The 23,566-nt window shown below is 42.3% G+C and overlaps 1 protein-coding gene and 1 pseudogene across 1 annotated transcript in view; one reads left to right on the forward strand and one right to left on the reverse strand.

Moving 5' to 3' along the window:
- Window positions 1-23,566, reverse strand: part of ECH2 (enoyl-CoA hydratase 2) — a 206,496-nt gene that overhangs the window by 40,385 nt on the left and 142,545 nt on the right. The window lies entirely within an intron of this gene.
- On the forward strand, window positions 13,845-15,784 carry LOC147428096 (uncharacterized; annotated as a pseudogene).

The raw sequence follows: 23,566 nt of genomic DNA on the forward strand, positions 1-23,566 counted from the left end.
CAACGGTTCATCATGAACCAGTGGTTTCTGTTACTCAGGTTATGCCAGCAGTGGTCACTACACCAATGCAAAATGATGGGCCAAGGCAAGACATGAGGCAAGTGGTAGATTTAATGAAGAATCTCAGCCTAAACATGCTAGGTAATGTGGGAAATAATTGAGGTCGGGGGAGGTTTGCAAATCAGCCAGGAAGTGAAGAAAGACCCAGGAATGGTGTTGGACAAAGCAATGGTAGAGTCTGGAGACAGACGCCCACCTGTTATAATTGCGAAATGTTGGACCACATCAGCCTGCAATGTGATAAGCCACCAAGGATGGGAGGAGACATGTATCCATTGCAAAAACAGGTGCTAACTAGGTCAAATGATTATGGCATTGAGATTAAGGGAGAAGAAGGAACCAATGGATTAACCCAAGAGGAAAAGGGAAACACAAAAGTGATAAGTGTCGTCACCTTGGAGAAGGCAGCATAGCTGGAGGATACATTATTGATGCCTATTGGGAAGAGGACCACACACGATAAGAAAGGAAGAAGTGCCCCAGGTCCTAGCAAGAAGAAGGAAAAGAGCCATGAAGGTGAAGATGTCAAGGCCAAGAGAAAAAGGACTCGTCACAAGTTTCATGTTTCAAATTTTCCACTAGGGGATGGGCAATTAAGCTATGCCTTGAAGGAGGATTTGACGAGCAGGAAAGCAGATGTTACTTTTGGGCAGCTTATAGAGATTGTGCCTAAGCTAAAGCGACAGTGAAAGAGGATGGTTAACCCAATGGAGAAAGAACCAGAGAGAGGTTCAGTGAAGGTGTTGGCGATGGATGAGCTACCAGACATTTCCCAATAGTAGATGTGTGGCACAAAAGAAAAAATCTGGGACAAGGTTATGTTGATGGCAGAGCCCAAATATGTGTCATAACACACTCCTGCGTTGAGAAGATGAGTCTTACAGTGACTGGGGTGTCAAGCTTTCGGATCAGATTGGCAAACCATCAAAAAGTAAAATGTTTGAGTGTTGTAAAGAGCTTAGAAGTGGAGGCATATGATGAAAAGGCGGTGGTTGATTTTCATGTGATGCCAGCGGGGTTGGGAGCATATCCTATTATACTAGGCAGACCATGGTTACGTGCAGTGGGAGCTGTTCAAGATTGGCGACGTGGTACGATAAGCCTCTATGGCAAGACAGGTGTCAAGAAGCTCTATAATATAGACACAAGGAAAGTATTGGAAGAGCTTTATGAAGATGAGGATGAGTCTAGTGATGAAGACTATTCCATAGTGACTGATGAGGACAGTGATAATACTACCAGCAGTGATGAGGATGTTGATGTTGCATTTCTTTGATGGACAAAGAAATCCAGGAGTCTAGTTTGGTTGCATTTGCAAATGAGATTGAAGATAAAAGTGAAGAGCCTTATAAAGTGATTGAAGGGCTGATGCAAACCAAAGTTGAATTGTCAAAGAAGCAGGAATTGATACACATATGATCAATGGAGACCTCTCAATTATGGAGAAGGAGATATATTTGCACATGCTGGCTAGTATTCCTGATTTGTTCATTACTTCATATGAAGAGATTAGAGGGTTCAAAGGAGAAGAGATGCATATAGAGCTGAAAGAAGTTGCTAAGCCACTGCGACAAAGGCTAAGAAGAATGGGTCAAGAGCAAATGGAAGCCTTGCGGGAAGAGGTGGACAAGTTATTGAAGACAGGGTTCATAGCCCCATGGAAACCACAGAATGGGTGAGGCCAATAGTAGTCAGTCCAAAGAAGGATGGAAAGTGGAGGATTTGTGTAGATTTTAAACCCTTAAATGCAGCCACTAAGAAGAACCCATATCCTCTTCCATTCATCGATCAGATCTTGGATTCAAGAGGAAGTTATGAGAGGTACAGTAAGTGTGATGGTTTTTCAGGCTATTTTCAATTGAAGATTTCTCTTAAAGACCAAACAAAAACAACTTTCATTACGCCATGGGGTTGTTATTGTTACACGGTATTGCCATTTGGGTTGTCAAATGGACCATCTTTCTATCAAGAGAGAGCAAATTGGGTATTGGAACCATTCATTGGTAGTTGTGTTAAACCTTTTATGGACGACTTCTGTGTCTACAACAGTAGGGCTGAACACCATGAGAAGCTGCAGATGGTATTGGCTCGATATGATGAATGTGGAGGACAACTAAATCCAAAGAAATGTCATCTAGCACAGCCAAGGGTGAAGTTATTGAGCCATATGGTGTCAGAAAATGGCATTGAGGCTGATCTACACAAGGTTAAGTCTATTATTCTTCTTCCATCACCTACGAGTACAAAGCAATTGGCAACCTTTATACACAAAGTGAAGTACATGGCGCAGTTTATTCCATTGTCTTCACAGCTCCTTTATCCATTACAACAAGTGGCAAAGCATGATCCATTGCAATGGGATAACAAGTGTCAAGAAGTGTTTCAAGAGGCGAAAGAGGTGTTAGAGGGGTTGTCAGCCATGCACGTCCCTGATTGGAAGCAAGCGGTTTATGTAAATCCATCAGTAGGGGATGATGCCATTGGAGCCATACTATTGCAAAAGGGGAAGGGTAGCCATTATATGAGGCGAGTGTATTGTGCAAGCCGAGTGAAGTTGATAGTAGAAAGAAAATTATTGAAAGTAGAGCTAGTGATGGCCAGTGTAATATTTGCTTGTCGACGATTTCGTCATTACTTGCTACCACGACCTTTTGTTTTCTTGACGAGTTACACCTTTTTGCCACAGTTAATTAATAACACTAACATATTAAATGTGGTCAAGAAATGGGTAATTGAGCTGCAAGAGTTTGAGTTCTCTTTTTTAGTGGAAGACAGTACAAGAGCTACCCTAGCTCATTTGTTGACTTACAAGGAGAATCTCCTTCTTGTTAAGGAAGACGTGGTGAGAAGGGTAGTTGAAGAAGTTCCACAGATCAGCAATGCACATGTTTTGTTCTTTGATGGCTCATACAGAAAGAGCCATGATGCAGCTTCAGGGTGTATAGCACTTTATGATCCAGAGGGGAAGCTAGTATGCAAGAGAGGGTTCAAATTGGATGCGCATAGTAACAATGAGGCTGAATATGCTACTTTGGAAGCAGGATTGCAATTTTGTTTGAAGCATGGGATTAGAAGGTTGAGCATAAAAGGTGATGCCTTGTTAGTTGTGAAGCAAGTGTTGGGTGTGTCGAAGAGCAAGAACACCTCATTGAAGAAAATGTGTTTCAGAATTAAAAAAAATTCGAAGCATGGAGCATCAAACACATTGAACGTGCTCTAAATGGAGAGGCACAGGAAGCAGCTCAAAGCATGATTGGGGAGCTATTTGTGTTGAGGACCAATTTACCTCTTTATCATGGTCGGGAAATTTTGGCTCAAGAAGAGGAGTTTTTGCTAACAGGAATCATTCCGAAGGACATTCAGAAGTCTAAGGAGTATGGTTTTGTGCGTAGAGCATACAGATACAAATTGATTGGTGATGTCTTATACATGAAAGGGGCTGATCTCGTGTTGAGACGTGTACCTTGGCAGGAGGAGCTTTGCAGAGTGTTGGAAGAGAATCATGAAGGCGCATGTGACGGTCATTTTGCTCTAAAAATTACCTTGCATAAGATCTTGCAAGAGGTGTATGTATGGCCTAGTTTGCACAAGGATGTTCACCATTGGTGTAGGTCTTGCAATAGGTGTCAAGCATTTGGGAAGAGAGTGTTGAAGCTAGAGCTACGAAAAACCATTATGGCGTTTGATGTGTTTGAAAAGTAGGGGTTTGATGCAATAGGCCCGTTACCTATCACAAGCAGGGGCAAAAGCTATATTTTGACTGCAGTGGACTATCTCTCTAGATGGACAGAGGCTATAGAAATAAAACAAATCACTGCAAAGGATGTGGCAAAATTTGTGTACGATGAAATATGTTGCATGAAATATGTTGCAAGTTTGGGGTGCCATTGGAGCTACTTTCAGCTACGGGGCCCGGCTTTAGAGCTAAACTATTAGACTTTTTATGCGCAAAGATCAAGATTAGGCACCAGCATACCACTCCTTATTATCCACAATGTAATGGCTTAAATGAAAGATTCAATGGTGAGTTGGTACAAATTCTTTCGAAAGTGACAGAGCACCAAGGAAAGAATTGGGATTTGGAAGTGCCTAGTGCATTATGGGCTTCCCATACTTTGGTGAAGACAGGTACACGGTTTACTCCATTTCATTTGGTATATGGAAAGGAAGCACTATTGCCTGTGGAAGTAGAGTTGCTTGTGGTCAAGATGCTAGAGAAGTTGCTTGGGCCGCCTAGTGATGCATTCAAAGAGAGGCTCTTACAATTACAAGAGGTTCAGCTTGATAGGATGAGTGCATTGGAACATTATGGACAGATGCAAGATAAGGCTTTAGAAAAGATAAATGAAAAGGTCAAAAGTAAGGGTATCAAGAAACATGACTTGGTTTTGCGCTACAACTGTAGGGCTGGACAAGACATTCCAAAAGAAGTTTCAAATTAAGGGGGAAGGCCCTTTCAAGGTAGTGGAATGTTTTTCGATTGCTACATATCAGTTGGCTAACATGGATGGGATTCTACATAAGGCAAGAGTAAATGGATTGCATTTTAAATTGTATCATGCTAGATTAATGATGCTGGAGCAAGATGAGTTTTCTGAGAACAAGTAATGTATGTGAGGGATGAGGAGACCTGTGACGTGGCGAGTCTCATATCTCTTTTTGCTGCTATTGATCATGAATGATCTAGTAGGCTAAGGGATGGGCAAATTATGTTAGGAGTTTTTTTTAAGAAGTAATTGCGCATATGTACATAAACATGCATGGTGCATCAAATAAGGGATTGCCCATTTTCCCCAGCCACGTCGTTACATGGGGCCTACATGTGTACAGGTAGGACAGCATGTCCATAGTACATCAATTTGCATTATCACCAATACCAGTGTGTTTTTTCTAGCACGTAAAACTTCTTGAGGAAGCTATCCATGGGCCGACCACATGAGGTAAGCAGGTGCGTCAGATGCATCTAGTGGCGTCAGGAGGTCGAATGGGGCCAATACTTGCACGTGGATAAGTACGAACACAACGTGGGTGTTTTTTTTGTGATGATTATGCAGAAAGGTCATCATAAGAACTGTATTTGGGGGCCACTTCACGTGATTGCGGGATGCATTGAAAAGAGTTGAGCGCCAGGTGTGCGGATAATGCAAAAAGCTAACAAAAATGCACTGTGTGGCCAGTCTTTGGCCTGTTCGAGGTCCGTTTGAGGTCAACTAAAAGGCCAAAGGTGCCCAAAGGACAAAGTGAAGCGTGGACACTGAAAAACCTGAGAAAAAGACTAGTAAACGTAGAAAGAAGAGGAGCAACACTCGCAACTCAGTTTTTGCTGTTTTTGGAGCCTGTTTTGGCCATAAACTGCTCATCCGAGGTCGGATTTCAACACTTTGATATTGTTTTTTGGCCACTCCAGACACAATGGCGCTGTCCATTTTGCCAAATTCCTCACTTTTACTTGCTGTTTTTGCTGTGTAAGTTTCTCCTATATGCGAAGCCTCTGTTGAAATTTGTGATTGTATCTGGCATATTTCATCCATATTGTGTGAGCTATTTGCCCCATTGGTGTTGGCCCAAGCTCAATTGTAACTGAATATCAGAAATTCTCCTCTTTTGAACTCAAATTTTGGGTGGATGTGAGTGTGTGCCTCTCTGTGTTGAGTGGGCAAATGGATAGTCTCTCTCCTCTCACTCCATCGGTGTGTTCCCTGTCTCGGCCAGGTGGGTTGTGTAAGCCGAGTGGTGCCCCATATAGTGTGTGTGTGTGTGTATGTGTATTATTCCAAGAGTGTGTGTCGAGTGATTATAGAGACGTTGTGTGTGTTTCCATCCCGCTCACATTCTTTTGGAGCCCCCACGCAGGATCTTCTTCGAGTAGCTTCAGCTTCGGGATTACAGATTACCGGTTACAGGTACAGGTGATTCACACAGGTACAGGTAGCTGGAGTAGAGTGATATACTGGCAAGTGAGAGTAACTTGCAGTTACCATGGGTATGCATCATTGTCTTGTATTGTACGTTACTTGTGAATACTGCCATTGTACGTCTCTGTGGAGCCATACTTGGTTTTATTGGCCCGCGACATGAAGTAAGCAGGTGCGTCAGTCATGTCAGGAGGTCGAATGGAGTCAATACTTGCACGTAGATAAGTACAGACACAACGTGGGTGTTTTTTTGTGATGATTATGCAGAAAGGTCATCATGAGAACTGTATTTGGGGACACTTCACGTGATTGCGAGATGCATTATTGAAAAGAGTTGAGTGCTAGGTGTGCGGATGATGCAAAAAGGTAACAAAAATGCACTGCGTGCCAATCTTTGGCATGTTCGGAGGTCAACTAAAAGGCCAAAGGTGCCCAAAGGAAAAAGTGAAGTGTGGAGACTGAAAAATATGAGAAAAAGACCAAGAAAACGTGGAGAGAAGAGGAGGAACAACCGCAACTCAGTTTTTGTTGTTTTTGGAGCCTGTTTTGGCCATAAACTGCTCATACGAGGTCGGATTTGAGCACTTTGATATTGTAGACTGGGGTTTTTGGCCGCTCTGGACGCAATGGCGCTGTCCATTTTGCCAAATTCCTCACTTTTACTTGCAATTTTGGTTGTGTAAGTTTGTCTTGTGAGCGAAGCCTCTGTTTAAATTTGTGATTGTATTTGGCATATTTCGTCCATATTGTGTGAGCTATTTGCCCCATTGGTGTTGGCCAAAGCTCAATTGTATCTAAATATCAGAAATTCTCCTCTTTTGAGCTGAGTCTTTTGGGGGTGTGTGTGTGTACGCCTCTCTGTGTTGAGTGGGCAAATCGATAGTCTCTCTCCTCTCACTCCATTGGTGTGTTCCCTGTCTCGGCCAGGTGGGTTGTGTAAGCCGAGTGGTGCCCCATAGTATGTGTGTATTATCCCAAGAGTGTGTGTCAGGTGATTATAGAGGGGTGTGTGTTTCCATCCTGCTCACAACGTGTTCGTATTTTAGTGGATGATGATGCAGCTCATAACTTCCTGAACTATAAGCTAGTCAAGAAATTGAAGCTTACACAGACTCCCTGCTCTCACAAGTATGTGGTCGAACAGATGTTTGGCAATGATAAAGAAGTATGAGACACGGTAGTTCAAGGGGTTGAGCTTATTGTTCAAGATCATACGATGACCCTTGACTTTCAAGTTATGAACATAGACCGTGTTGATGTAGTTTTAGGACGGGAGTGGCTGCATGGCTTAGGAAACACATTGCACACTAGTTATGAACATAACTCCTTATCCTTTATGGCCAACGGTAGACATGTGCTTTTTCTTGGTGAGAAAAATATACCATCTGCACCTCTTATATGTACAGCCGAGCTTTCTATTTTGCAGAAAGCACATTTAATAGATGAAGTCTTTTCGTGTTACTGCTCATCTCCAAGTCTTGTGAATTCTCAATAGCAAAGTGCGGTGAATTCTTCTAATGATAAACAAAGTGTTAACAAATCTAACGAGCAAAGTGCTCTCAATTTTAATTCTATAGAGCAACGTGCAACTGTTGTAAAACAAACATTATAGGAATTACAAGATTCTCCATCCCAGCATAACTCTAGTTTACTTTCTCCTTTTGCACGACAAAAGCTGACTCACTTACTCATGGAGTATAGTGATGTATTCTCAAGTGATTTACCGCCGGGTTTACCCCCTACACGTAATGTACAGCATGGCATAGATGTCTTGCCAGGCACTAAACCGGTGAGTAAACCACCTTATCGTATGAGTGTTAAAGAAGCCAAGCAGGTTGAGAGTCAGTTCGCTGACTACCTCGCCCGTGGTTGCATTAGACCTAGCACTTCGCCTTGGGCATCAGCAATTCTATTGGTAAAAAAGAAAGATGGTACTATGCCCATGTGCGTAGATTACCACGGATTAAACATCATAACCATCAAGAACAAGTATCCTCTACCAAGAGTGGATGAGGTTTTTGATCAACTCCATGGGGCAAGATACTATACATAGATAGATATTCGTTCAGGTTACCACCAGGTGCGTATCCTTTTGCAAGATATCTCAAAAACTGCCTTTAGAACACGGTTCGGGCATTTTGATCTTCTAGTTATGCCTTTTGGTTTAACCAATGCTCCAACTACATTTATAACAGTCATGGATAGTGTCTTACGTCTCTATCTTGAAAAATTTGTTGTGGTTTTCCTTGATGACATTCTCATTTACAGTAAGACTGAAGATGAACACATAGAACACTTACGATTAGTGTTTGAACAGCTACGAGCTCACACGCTTAAGGCTAAGCAAAGCAAGTGTGATTTCTTTAAAACAGAGATACATTATCTCAGCCATGTGATCTCTTATTCTAGTATCAAAATGGACACTAACAAGGTCGTTGCCATTCTTCAATGGCCACATCCCAACACGGTTGAGGAGCTTCAAGTATTCTTAGGCATGGCTGGATTTTATCGACAGTATATCTGTGATTATGCCAAAATCGTTGTTCCTATGACGGATCAACTTAAAGCAAAAGGTAAAACCTTTTCTTGGGAAGAAGCCCAACAACGTAGTTTTAAACATCTCAAGGTAGCTATAGCCACTCCTCCCATCCTAGCAATCGTTGACCCACTTAAGTTGTTTATGGTAGAGACCGATGCTAGTGATAAAGCAATTGGTACAGCACTTCTCCAGAAGGGAAGACCTATAACCTTTGAAAGTAAAAAGTTAGATACAACTCAACAGAATTACTATATCTATGAGAGAGAGCTCTACGCCATAATTCACGCTTTACGAAAGTGGCGACACTATGTATATGGTGACGAGTTTGAAGTAGTTTTTTATCTTGAGAGTATCAAATGGTTTACTACTCAAACAGACTTGAAGGGACGTAAAGCTAGATGGGTAGAAATCATTCAAGATTATTATTGTAAGCTACGATATCACAAGAGGCGATAAAATGTAGTAGCAGATGCACTACGTCGGATGCCTTAGATTAAATTTCACTTGCTTTAACGAAAACAAAGAGTAGACTTTTAAGGTCATTACGTGGCAAGTGTGCACAAGATCAATCGTATGCTAAAGTGTGGAGTGCAGTTTTAAAAAGGGATCCCTCACACTCACATGTCTCTGTACAGTTAGGTCAATATGTCTTTCCACACACAGATCAAAACTCCAACACCCCTACTCAGGAAGAGCATAAGCGGTGAAAGAATTTTTTCATCAATGATGGCTACTTACTCCACAAGGGTAGAGTATGTACGATAGTCCAAGTGCTGGTCATCCAGGTATTCGTAGGACATATGCCTTACTTCGACGGCAATTTTATTGGCCGGGCTTACCTCATGATGTTCAAGAGTACGTACTAAACTGCCAACAATGCCAAGTTAATAAGACATAGCGTCTCAAGGTAGGTGGCCCTTTACATCCTTCAGAGATTCCACAAGGTAAGTGGGAGAGTATCTCTATGGATTTTGTTGTAGGACTACCTACTACATATCGTGGCCATAGAGGGCCGGAATGCCGAGCCGTCAGAGGGTGGCCTCTACACCTCCTTGCCGATCCTCCTCAATGGCAATGGGACAGACAAATCCGCCAAAACGATAGGGGGCACCACCTAGCTTGTGTGCGGCTAGGACGCATGAGAGTGAGTAGGTAACACACCATGCAATGGACCATATGGAATGCTTCTTGTCATGAGAGAGAGAGAGAGAGAGAGGGAGAGCATTCTACCAAAACCCTAAATAAAAACATCACTCGCTAATCCCCAAGAACATGGAAGAAAAAGAGAGTGGAACCATCTTGACCATTTGCATGACCTTCAACACACACATAAACAAATAGCGAGAGACAGAGAGAGAGAGAGAGAGAGAGAGAGTTATGGAGCCGCGTTTTAGGTATTATATACTTATTCCATCATGAGAGAGTGATGGAGAGGGAGTTTTAGGGCTAGGATTTCACATACCATCATGCACAATAAGTAAGAGTAAGAACCACAAGAGAGATTTGTCGAAATATGGCATAAGGAAACCATGTAACTATCAACACAAGCCATCCTTACAATAGATAGACTTAATGGGCAACCATGGATACTCCAAGTGTAGACATGAAGCTCAAGCACCAAGGCTTAAGAGGTGGTGTGTGTAGCGTAGCCGTTTGGCAACTTGTTACCCTATTGTGATGTATCCTTTGTGTGTAGAAGAGGACTCTTTATATAGAAGAGGGGAAGCTTGATTCAAATGGAGTTAATTGCTAATTGCAATTAACTTTTTCAAAGCGGATGCCTAAAAGATGGTGACTATGTCTAAAAGATGCCTCTAACCATGTGAGCGGCCACTCTAGCTAGAGGCCAAATGATGTGGTAAGTGAGATATAATGATGTACAAAAGTGAGAGAAAGAGGGGTTTTTACAAGGTTGGGTGAGAGAGAGTTGAGGGTAAAGTGGTTGTGTGTGTGTGTGGAAGCAGGGAAAAGCAGGGTAGGCAAATTTGTCACTGTGAGCTGTCAACGGGTCCCACATCTTTGGACATAGCTCCTCGCTCAGAGCTCCAAAAAATAAAATAAAAATACTAGCAAAGAGATGAGCTCACGAGCTACAACTTTCATTCACGCCACTTTGAAAAATTCGGTGTGGACCTACATGCTAAAATTCAAGCCAATAAACATGTATTTTCCACATCCCAAAAGTCTTTTTGGTGGACCATATGACCTTACCTTTCTTCATGCTTTCAAAGATGACTCATTGATGCCTTGTGTGAGCATGATGTATACCCATGACTCACCTCGCAACTATCCAAGAGAAGATAATGATAGAGATATGCAAATATAATGAAAATCGAAAATAGGAAGTAACATATAGCAAAATGAAGTGAAAATAATTAGTGATAAGATAATAAATAGTAAAAATATTAGAAAAAATAGGTAATGATGTGGAAAGTGTTCCTCACTTTTATTAAGATAAATATGATGGATTTTATTTATTTTTGAAAGATAAAAAAGGAAAAACAAGCCAAATCTACTAGTAGAAAAAAAATGCTTAAGATAGAAATGCTAAAGGTGGTTCATACACTAAAAGCATTTGGCTTCTTTGGAGAGGATAGACATGAAAAATACCGAGTGGGGGTGCATGCAAAAAGCCACCATCATTAGCGCTCCCCCAAAAGCTAGAGGTATTCATGTCTCTAACTATAGAAGGTGTTGTAATATAGTGTTTTGTGGGGTGCATTACTCACCTGCAATCTCGAAGCAATTGAACAGTAGATAAAAGCCTTTGATATGCGAACGTTAAATCTTGGACTTCGATCATGACCCTTTCCTTTGTCATGTAGCTTCCCTTTGACTGCTGCATCCTGTTTATTTTTTAGCCCTTTTCGAAGAATGATTGTATCCACCCATGACAAAGAATTGGTCTCCTAGGCCCTTGAAAGCCATACCCCATCCATTGTCAATATCAACTCTCACTCCCACTCGGTATTTCTCATGTGTATCCTCTCCAAAGAAGCCAAATACTTTTAGTCTATGAACCACCTCTAGCATTTCTATTTTTAGCATTTTTTTCCTACTAGTAGATTTGGCTTGTTTTTTCTCTTTTATCTTTCAAAAATAGATAAAACCCATCATATTTATCTTAACAAAAGTGAGGAACACTTTCCATATCATTACCTATTTTTCTAATATTTTTACTATTTATTATCTCATCACTAATTATTTTCCCTTCATTTTTCTATTTGTTATTTCTTATTTTCTATTTTCATTATATTTACATATCTCTATCATTATCTTCTCTTGGATGGTTGCAAGGTGAGTCATGGGTATACATCATGCTCACACAAGGCATCAATGAGTCATCTTTGGAAGCATGAGGAAAGGTAAGGTCATATGGTCCACCAAAAAGACTTTTGGGATGTGGAAAATACATGTTTATTGGCTCGAATTTTAGCACATAGCTCCACACCGAGTTTGTCAAAGTGGCTTGAATGAAAGTTGTAGCTCGTGAGCTCATCTGTTTGCCAGTATTTTTATTTTATTTTTTGGAGCAAGGAGCGAGGAGCTATGTCCAAAATGGTGGGACCCTGTTGACAGCTCACAGTGACAAATTTGCCTACCATGTTTTCCTTGCTTCCACACACACACAACCACTTTATCCTCAACTCTCTCTCACCCAGCCTGTAAAAACCCCTCTTTCTCTCACCTTTGTACATCATTATACCTCACTTACCACATCATTTGGCCTCTAGCTAGAGTGGCCACTCACATGGTTAGAGACATCTTTTAGGCCTAGTCACCACTTGGCCATCATGAAAAAACCAAAGTGGTGGGGAGGAGCTTCATCATCACTGCACCATCCGATTTGAAAAAGTTAATTGCAATTAGCAATTAACTCCATCTTAATCAAGCTTCCCCTCTTCTATATAAAAAGTCCTCTTCTACACACAAAAGATACAACACAATAGGGTAACAAGTTACTAGAGGGTTACGCTACACAAACCACCTCTTAAGGCTTGGTACTTGAGCTTCATGCCTACACTTATCCATGGCTGCCCATTAAGTCTCTCTATTGTAAGTATGGTCTTGTGTTGATAGTTACATGGTTTCCTTATGCCATACTTCCACAAATCTATCTCGTGGTTCTTACTCTTACTTATTGTGAATGATGTATTGCTTATCACTTGGTGGTATGTGAACTCCTAGCCCTAAAACTCCCTCTCCATCACTCTCTCGTCATGGAATAAGTATACAATACCTAAAACGCAGCCCGATAACTCTCTCTCTCTCTCTCTCTCTCTCTCTCTCTCTCTCTCTCTCTCTCTCTCTCTCTCTATATATATATATATATATATATATATATATATATATATATATTTGTTTATGTGTATGTTCAAGGTGATGCAAATGGTCAAAAGGTTCCACTCTCTTCTTCTCCCATGGTCTTGGGGATTAGTGAGTGATGTTTTTATTTTGGGTTTTGGTAGAATGCTCTCCCTCTCTCTCTCTCATGACAAGAAGCATTCCATATGGTCCATTGCATAGTGTGTTACCTACTCACTCTCTTGCATCATAGCGGCACACAAGCTAGGTGGTGCCCCCTATCGTTTTGGCGGATTTGTGTGTCCCATTGCCATTGAGAAGGATCGGCAAGGAGGTGTAGAGGCCACCCCCTGACGGCTCCGCATTCCGGACCTCATTTTGGTGCCCCCACTGAGGAGGGCTACATAGACCTTCAGTTCACAAACAATGAAGTTGTGCAATTTTCAACATGGACGAGTGGTGTGAGAAGTTTACAAATTGGAGGACAGATGAGGAGGAGGAGGCTCTAGAGGCCCTGAAAGCTTTCATCGAGATGTTGTTGCTTGGCTGTAGTGTCATCAACATTCAAGAAGTAAGTCCCTCTCCTTGCCTTGTTCGTGATCGTCGCCAACCAAAAAGAATGAGGAGAAGAGCTTGATTTATCGAGGTGCCGACCTTCTGTGGCCGACCAGGCTCACTGGTCCAAAGATTGTGCAACTAAGCTAGTGTATTTGTGTGGGTAATGGAAACCAATAATGACAATAATAATCCACGGATGTTTCCTTTCCATTTTGTGCGTTATATGCGGTTAATATATGTATTGATAGGAAATTATTCTATCAGCAAAGAATAGCCTTGTTGTTTGGAGCTGAAAGACTTGGGGAAATATTGCGCTCTCCTCATCCGGTCATTCTACCCTTACTAGATTATCACCACTCTTTTGATGTGTCAATATTCATCCTATTTTGAGCTAGCTATGGTAAAGCTCCAAATTGTACTTATCCTACTCTACTTTCAATAAATTGGAGCTGTTTGTGTAATACACTATGGCCTTCCCTAATTTTTATGATAAGCCTAAAAGGGTTGCTTCAGACTTTTTGGATAATTTATAAATGGCATTTTTAGTGTCAGGAAGGGATGATGAGGCCACAAAGCTAAGAGCCTTTCCACTAGTCTTAAGAGAAGGTGCTAAAGTATGGTATCAAACTTTGGCGCCCGAAGAAAGAAGAGACTGGGAAGCCTTAAAAACGGCCTTCATTGAAGAATTTCGCCATCATGAGTCTCCAGAGGAGATATGGAGACAACTGTTAGAGCTACGCCAAACATCACCCCAGAGAAGTTTTCCAACCTGTGGGAGAAGTGGTGTGCATCACTAGGTGAAGGGGAAAGGGCGCCAGAGTGCCTAAAGAAGGACTGTTTCCTAGCAGGGCTTTACCCCATCCTTCGAGAAAAGGTAAAAGGTAAATTCCTAGACACCTTTGAGAAAGCTATGAATTATGCAAGGGAGAAGGATAGAAAATTAAAGTTCCAAGCTCAGTTACAAGCAGGAATGGAGCCTCCATCGCTAGCTCAACCTACGGCAAGGGTAGTAGCAGGAACAGGAGCAACAGACCAAGAGTCCTCTCAACAAGAGCTGCTTCAACAAATCACCAATCAACTGGAGAGTCTGTCCATCAATTTGGTTCAAGGTGTAAGGGCTCCCCAGCCAGGAAATGAACGAAATAGACAAGAAGGACAAAGGCAAACCCGTGAGTACGTTTGCTACAATTGTGGAGAGGTAGGTCACGGCATGTATTATTGCCCTCACCCACGACGCTATCAAGGAAATAGTAATCAAAGACCTCTCCGCCAACAAGTCACCCCTCCTCGAGCAAGGCCGCCAAATGGACAAAATGCACATGTGGCTCCACCGATTCAAATATTGAGACCCCCTCCTCCACCACCACAAACACCAGCAGAGATCCCTCCACTACGATCAGGTGGGGAGGATATGGTTGTCTCTGTCATAAGTCTTGACAATGGTAAGGATAAAGGGAAAGAAAAAATGGAGGAAGCTGTTGCCATGCCAATAAAGAGAGTTAGGAGACAAAGAACTGATAAAATGGAAGCTTCAGAGCCGAATAAAGGGAATGAGGGTTCCTCCCAAGTGATGGGCGACAAGAAAAGGAATAGTAGGTCAAGGAGGCACATAGGAGTAGACTTTCCACTTGGGGTGGGATCCACACCCTATGACCTCATAGCAGATGTGAGTAAGCAAGGACCAAAGATCTCATGGCAGCAACTCCTCCACCTTTACCCAAAGAAGCGTAGAACCTGGTCTAAGATGGTTAGCACTAGGAGGGATAAGGCAAAGTCAGTTGGGACCATTAGTGCAAGAGACATGAAGGATATTGTGCCAGTCATTGATGCAGAGATTAAGAGTTAGCGAGTATCCAATGTGTATGTGGATGGTGGAGCCGAGATTTGTGTTATGACAGAGAAATTGATGCACAGGTTGGGTTTGGAAGTAAACGAGCACACTTCTCTACAAGCTAAGATGGCAAATAAGGAAAGGGTGGCTTGTGTGGGAAAGGTTAATGGAGTGAAGGTTTCAGCTTTTGGTGTGGCAGTCTCAATTGATGCTTATGTGATCCCAACTAAGGGGGAGGGCTACCCGTTAATTCTTGGAAGACCTTGGCTTATGGCTATGAAGGCCAGGCAGGATTGGGAGACAGGTTCCCTTGAGTTGCGCCCAAGTCATAAGGCCGGTGGTAAGCAACAAAAAATTGTGTATGACATGAATCAGGATAGACAACAAGACCTGGATATGGAGACTTCGGTGGACGAATGGAGCACAAGCAACTACTCTTCGTCTGAGGGTGAGTCATCTGAGGAGGATGCTAGTTCTTTGGAGGTAATGGGTATAGTACTACAAGACCCTGAAGGAGAGGGTAGTCAAGACTCTAAACAAGGAGGAAGTCACAGGCCTAGAAGAGATGTTAGCTAAAGACCTACCAAAAGAAGAAAAAGGACCCTATTTGCAAGTACTAAAGAAGCATGCTAGTCTCTTCATAACTGATTATGAACACATTAAGGGAGTAACAGTGACTCAACACTATATCCAATTGAAAGAAGGTGCCAAGCCAGTTGTGCAAAGGCTTAGGAGATTAGGGCTAGTGCAACAAGATGCGCTCTTAAAGGAAGTGAAAAGATTACTCAATGTAGGATTTATCTACCCAGTGGAAGATTCCGAGTGGGTGTCCCCAGTTGTGGTAACACCAAAGAAAAATGGGAAGTAGAAGGTGTGTGTTGATTACAAGCCTCTAAATGCAGCCACAAAAAGGGACCATTTTCCTTTGCCTTTCCAAGATGAGATACTAAATGAAGTGGCTGGTCATGAAAGGTACACAGTGTGTGACGGGTACTCAGGCTACTTCCAGATCAAAATTGCAGATGAAGATCAAAGGAAGACTACCTTCATAACGCCCTGGGGGTGTTTTGCTTACAGAGTTATGCCTTTTTGGCTTGACTAATGCCCCAGCTACTTTCTAAAGGTTTATGAACTTGGTGTTTCAACCCTACTTTGGTAAATCATTTTTGCATTTACAGCTCTAGGGAAGTGCATCTTTCCAAGGTTAATGAGGGCTACACCCGTCTGGCCCAATTGGGTGGGCAGTTAAATAAAGACAAGTGTCATATAGGTGAGAGTAAGGTCACTCTACTAGGCCATGTTGTGTCTCAAGATGGTATTGAGGCTGACCCTGAAAAGGTAAAGACATTGTTAGCCTTACCTACTCCTTCAAACGTGAAGCAGCTAGTCTCCTTCATTCAAAAGATTCGCTACATGGGACGATTCATATATCTCCTTTCTCAGGCAATCTATCATTTGCAACAGCTCACTAAACACACTACATTGTCATGGAGTGAGAAGGGTGAGAGGTGCTTTCAAGAAGTTAAAACCATTTTGAGTTCATTGCCTGTCATCCTGCAGCCCACATGGGGTAAATTATTCTATGTGAATCCTAGTGTAGGCCCAGAAGCTCTAGGAGCTGTCTTGATACAAAAAGACCCAAAGACGTCTCTCATGAGACCAGTTTACTTCTCTAGTAGAATGATGACAGCTGCTGAAAAGGGTTTCAGCGCAACTGAGCAATTGGTGCTAGCTCTTAAGTTGCTTCCGAGACAATTTGTGGTGATCACAATTGAGGTCTTTCCATATGCCCTACAACACATGGAATTGTCTCAAAGAATAGCAAAGTGGGTGGTGCAGCTTCAAGAGTTTGACTACACACTATAGGTAGAGGATTCCACCCGTGCTTGTTTGACAGAAGTCCTCACACAAAGGTGTTATGAGAAGATCAAGAAAGAGGCACCTAGTAAGGTACCACCTATCCCGGAGCCTGAAATTCTATTAGGGACACACAGTCTATATTTTGATGGAGCTTACAAGAGAACAAAAGACAAGGCATCAGCAGGTATAGTGATACTAGGTCCAGAAAAGGAGAAGATTTTTGCAGAAGGGTTTAACCTAGAACAGGTTCATTCTAACAATGAGGCAGAGTACCATGCCCTTGTTTTAGGGTTACAATGTTGTGTTTCTCAAGGCATCACAAAGCTAAACGTTTTTGGTGACTCCATGTTGATTGTTAAGCAAATGGTTGGCATATGGGCCTGTAAAAATGACAAATTGCCTATTAAGATGAGGGAAGCAAAAGGCCTTGTTGAAGGGTTTTAAAGAAGTTCGAGTTCACTTTGTACCTCGAGATCAAAATCGAGAAGCAGATGCCTTAGCAGTTGAAGAACTACAAACTCTCATGGTAGGTGTTGTCCTTGTGAAAAGTCCTTTATACCAGGGAAAGGAGGAACTGCATGATTTACTTTACTTTCTTGAGCATTGTGAAGCACCCTCTGGTATGAGTAAAATGCAAGTGGCTGATAAAAAAGGCTACTAGATATAGTTTGATAAGTGAGGACTTGTATTGTAAGGGGAAAGATGCTGTCATGAGGAGAGTTCCCTCATCCCAAGAGATCAAGGATATTTTGTTTAGCTGTCATGAAGGAGTGTGTGGTGGCCACTTTGCACAAGAGATCACTAGCAGGAAGATCTTACAAGCAAGGTTTATATGGCCTAGCCTCCATCGAGATGTACAACACTGGTGCCGCACATGCGAGGTTTGCCAAAAAGCCGGACCAAGGCGTCTTGCTCATGAAAATCAGCACCCAATTAAAACTTACGGGCCTTTTGAAAAATGGGGAATAGATGCAATAGGGCCACTACCTTGCACTCAATCAGGAAAGGAGTACATCATTATGGGGGTGGAGTATATGACCAGATGGGCAGAAGCTCGACCCACAAAGCGCATCACAGCCAAGGACGTGAGTGATTTTATATTTAAGTGCATTATTTACCGTTTTGGCACACCTTTGGAGATTCTCTCCGATAGGGGACCAGGATTTCGAGCTGATTTAGTCGGGCAATTGATGAGCAAGTTGAAAATCAAGCGCAGGCACTCAACACCATACTATCCTCGATGCAATGTTCTTGTGGAGAACGTAAACGGTCTTATATGTAAAATCATCACTAAGCAGGTGCATTTACATCCTAAGGCATGGGACAAACACTTAGATGCAGCACTTTGGGCTTATAGAACATCCTTTAAAACATCCTTGGGGTATACACCCTTTCACTTGGTTTACGGGCAAGAGGCACTACTACCTATAGAAGTGGAGCTAGCAAGCCTCCGAGCTCTAAAGGCACATCAAGAAGATAGTCAAGAGAAGCAGGTGGAGAGAAGAATCATTGATTTGGAGAGGGTAGGGCTAGATCGAGAGTCGGCAGTGAAATACTATGCGGCTCAGGCAGATAGGAAGCGAAGGAGGTTCAATTGCAACCTTGTCAAGAAAGACATCAAGGAAGGATCTTTAGTGCTCAGATACGACAATCGCTTTGATCGCCGAAAGGATGGTAAGTTCTTACTTAAGTGGGAGGGCCCTTTTGTAGTGATACAGAGGTTCTCAAATGGCACTTACCAGCTACGTGACTTAGATGGTAAAGTACATCAGATCCCAGTAAATGGCTGGCGATTGAAGGCCTACCATTGTCGTCTTTCCCAGCCATATGTTGATGGAATCAATGATAAGGTTGGTTCAGAGGACAGCTCATCATATTTGAGCTCCGACATATTTGGCTCAGATTTGGCTTGTTTTTTCTCTTTTATCTTTCAAAAATAGATAAAACCCATCATATTTATCTTAACAAAAGTGAGGAACACTTTCCATATCATTACCTATTTTTCTAATATTTTTACTATTTATTATCTCATCACTAATTATTTTCCCTTCATTTTTCTATTTGTTATTTCTTATTTTCTATTTTCATTATATTTACATATCTCTATCATTATCTTCTCTTGGATGGTTGCAAGGTGAGTCATGGGTATACATCATGCTCACACAAGGCATCAATGAGTCATCTTTGGAAGCATGAGGAAAGGTAAGGTCATATGGTCCACCAAAAAGACTTTTGGGATGTGGAAAATACATGTTTATTGGCTCGAATTTTAGCACATAGCTCCACACCGAGTTTGTCAAAGTGGCTTGAATGAAAGTTGTAGCTCGTGAGCTCATCTGTTTGCCAGTATTTTTATTTTATTTTTTGGAGCAAGGAGCGAGGAGCTATGTCCAAAATGGTGGGACCCTGTTGACAGCTCACAGTGACAAATTTGCCTACCATGTTTTCCTTGCTTCCACACACACACAACCACTTTACCCTCAACTCTCTCACCCAACCTTGTAAAAACCGCTCTTTCTCTCACCTTTGTACATCATTATACCTCACTTACCACATCATTTGGCCTCTAGCTAAAGTGGCCACTCACATGGTTAGAGGCATCTTTTAGGCCTAGTCACCACTTGGCCATCATGAAAAAAACCAAAGTGGTGGGGAGGAGCTTCATCATCACTGCACCATCCGCTTTGAAAAAGTTAATTGCAATTAGCAATTAACTCCATCTTAATCAAGCTTCGTCTCTCCTATATAAAGAGTCCTCTTCTACACACAAATAAGTTGCTAGAGGGTTACGCTACACACACCACCTCTTAAGCCTTGGTGCTTGAGCTTCATGCCTACACTTATCCATGGCTGCCCATTAAGTCTCTCTATTGTAAGTATGGTCTTGTGTTGATAGTTACATGGTTTCCTTATGCCATATTTCCAAAAATCTCTCTCGTGGTTCTTACTCTTACTTATTGTGCATGATGTATTGCTTATCACTTGGTGGTATGTGAACTCCTAGCCCTAAAACTCCCTCTCCATCACTCTCTCGTGATGGAATAAGTATACAATACCTAAAACGCAGCCCCATAACTCTCTCTCTCTCTCTCTCTCTCTCTCTCTCTCTCTCTCTCTCTCTCTCTCTCTCTCTCTCTCTCTCTCTCTCTCTCTCTCTCTATTTGTTTATGTGTGAGTTCAAGCTCATGCAAATGGTCAACATGGTTCCACTATCTTCTTCTCCCATGGTCTTGGGGATTAGTGAGTGATGTTTTTATTTAGGGTTTTGGTAGAATGCTCTCCCTCTCTCTCTCTCATGACAAGAAGCATTCCATATGGTCCATTGCATAGTGTGTTACCTACTTACTCTCTTGCGTCCTAGCCGCACACAAGCTAGGTGGTGCCCCCTATCGTTTTGGCGGATTTGTCTGCCCCATTGCCATTGAGGAGGATCGGCAAGGAGGTGTAGAGGCCACCCCCTGACAGATCCGCATTCCGGCCCTCAGCCATGATGCCATATGGGTAATTGTAGAATGTCTAACAAAGATGGGTCGATTCATTCCCACTAAGTCTACGGTTAAGACACCGGAATTAGCATGGCTATTTGTAGAGCATATATATATAAAGTCTACGGTCTTCCACCTAGTATCATTAGTGACAGAGATCGAAATTTCGGTAATCACTTTTGGAGAGCTGTGTTCCAAAAGTTGGAAACTAAACTTAATCTAAGTACGGCTGATCATCCAGAAACGGATGGTCAAACCGAAAGATCAAGTGCTAGAGGATATGCTACGAGCGTACGTTAGCAAGAAGCAAACCAATTGGGAAGACTACTTACCTATATTGGAATTCGCTTATGATAGTTCAAAGCATGTGACTATAGGGTTTAGTCCATTTATGCTTTTATATGGATTTCAACCTAGATCACCTGTTACGGTGGGGTTGGCTAAGGAGAAGATACAAGAAGCGAAGGATTTTCTCCAATACCATTTTGACATGCTTCAAGTTGCTCGACAGAATGTTAAGCAAGCTCAAGATCGATATAAGAAGTACACAGATGAGCATCGTCGTCTTGCTACTTTCGAAGAAGGAGACAAGGTTTTTCTCAAAGTTCCGAAGCATTCAGAAAGTCTGAAGACAGAAAAAGCTGTTAAACTTTCACCACGCTATTGTGGACCGTTTACCATTCTCAAACGTATAGGTTAAGTGGCCTATAAGTTAGCTCTTCCAAAGCACTCATCGAGCTTATCCTGTTTTTCATGTTAGCCGTTTACGAAAACAGCTAAGACAAAATGATAATGTCATTGACATAGGTGTGTTAGTTGACCTTATCAAACCGCCAAGCATTCCTCATGAGCCCGAAAAGATTTTGGATTCTCATGAGCTTCGCACCAGACATCATGTCAGACGACGGGTGTTGGTAAAATGGCTAGATAGAACTCACGAAGGTTCTACATGGGAGAATATCTCCGCACTTGAGAAACGTATTTCTATGTTGATTTTCGAAGATGAAAACGATTCTCCAAGGGGGGGGAATGTAAGGACATGGGTCCTACGGCCAAGGCCACCGGCACGGCCGGATAGTGTGTACGCTAGGGGGAGGCTATAAGATAGCACGGTTGGGTGGAGACTAGCACACGCATTACCACCACCCTTTCAAAATCAAATAGCTAAAATTCCATCCAGATCTAAGACCATGATTCCTAGCAACATATTTAGCAATCGCATCTAGATCCACACCGTACCTCACTGATGTCGGATTAACTAATTCTTATTGCGATCATGTCTATAGAATCGCAAGACCAAAATGATGCAGTCAATTCGCTTTTCAATCTTGCACTCAAACAAAATCACATGAGAGAGTACACATCAATCAAATTCAAATTCCGAAATTCCCATTTGAAAGTTCCTTATTAGTAAAGTCATGCAGTAGAATACTGTCAGCATATCGGTATTCCTAAAATCCAAAGGAAAATCAATAACTTCATTCCATCTAGGTAATCTGTGGCAAAGAAGCGGAGTCCGTCTGCAGCATATTCAACCCTGTTGATCTGAGGGATCTCTCGGAATAGACGCAGCTACACTGAAGGCCTCAAGGTAAAGTTCCAAATAACAAAGGAGAATCTGCTAGGTCCTCCTCCATCCACTTCGCATCCAAGGATAGTTCTTGAATTTCACTATGAACCGCCAAATCACTTTACCTTTCACTTTCCTTTCTTTGTGAGCAAGTATCTGTTTTGGAGTGAGTATCTCCTCGCTCTCTTCGCACCTCACCCTTAAAAGGTTTCAAAAGACTCACATGAAAAGCATTGTGAATCTTCCAAATGTCTGGCAACTTGAGTCGGAAGGATACATCATTTAACTTTTCTTGAATCTGGAAAGGGCCAGAATACCTCATGCTAAGCTTTGGAAAAAGCCGTTCCTTTCCCTTTTGTTTCCTTAGGCGTGCCTTCTCAAAGCGTAGAGAGTTCAGTCATCTTCCTTCAACTTCAAGTTGCGTCTATGTTTCTCTACTGCCTTCTACCGTGCTTGAGACTTCTCTAGAGCCTCGGGAACCTTGGCAAAAGCAGTGTCCAAATCCCTCGTGTACTGATCGGCTTCAAAATTCTTGTCTTTGGTGCTTAAAAAGGGCGGAACTTTCTTAGCGCCTTCGATTACCTCAAATGGCGCCTTCCCCGTCGAAGAGTGAACCGTGTTGTCGTAAGCAAATTCCACCAAAGGCAAGTACTTTTCCCATTGAGTCTTTTGATCCAAAATGTAAGACTTCAATAAATCCAAAACCACTGAATTGGCTATCTCAAATTGCCCATCTGTCTGTGTGTGAAATGAGGATGAGAACTGCAACCATGTGCTAATGTTCTCCCAGATTGCCCTCCAAAACAAACTCGTGAATCGGGGATCTTTGTCCGACACTATAGACTCAGGCATGCCGTGCAACCAAAAAATCTGTGAAATGATTAGTCTCACCAAACGATCAGGCTTGACCGTCTTCTTTACCGGAATAAAGTGAGCTAAATCTGTGAATGACTGTCCAAATGCCATCGTGCCCACTTTGAATCTTGGGAAGATCAAAAAAGAAATCCATAGCAATGCTTTCCAGGGGCGGGCGGAAATGGGTAAATGTTGTAGAAGTCCTAGTGTCTTATGCTTGTCAAACTTGACCTTTTGGCATACTAAGCAACTGCGAACAAAGTCGTCCACGTCCTTTTTGAGCCTCATCCAAAAGAAGTAACGCTCAACATCCTTCAAGGTGATATCTATGCCGCAGTGGCGTGAAAAGGGTGGACAGTGGCACTCTGTGAGTAACACACATCATCGTTTTCCGCATCAAGTAATCGTCCTGTATAGAATAGCCTGTAACTGTCTCCCCACTCTGAATCCGACTAAAGATGTTTGCAAAGTCACGATCTATTGCATACTGATCTACCATGTCCTCAAAACATCAATGGTGGATGGCGGAAATAGCCAAAATTAAGGGCTTCCGAGACAACACATATGCCACTAAGTTCTTATGTCCCT

The sequence above is a fragment of the Adiantum capillus-veneris genome, chromosome 23 (assembly GCF_014529385.1).
Source record: "Adiantum capillus-veneris isolate H3 chromosome 23, ASM1452938v2, whole genome shotgun sequence".
NCBI lineage: Eukaryota > Viridiplantae > Streptophyta > Polypodiopsida > Polypodiales > Pteridaceae > Adiantum > Adiantum capillus-veneris.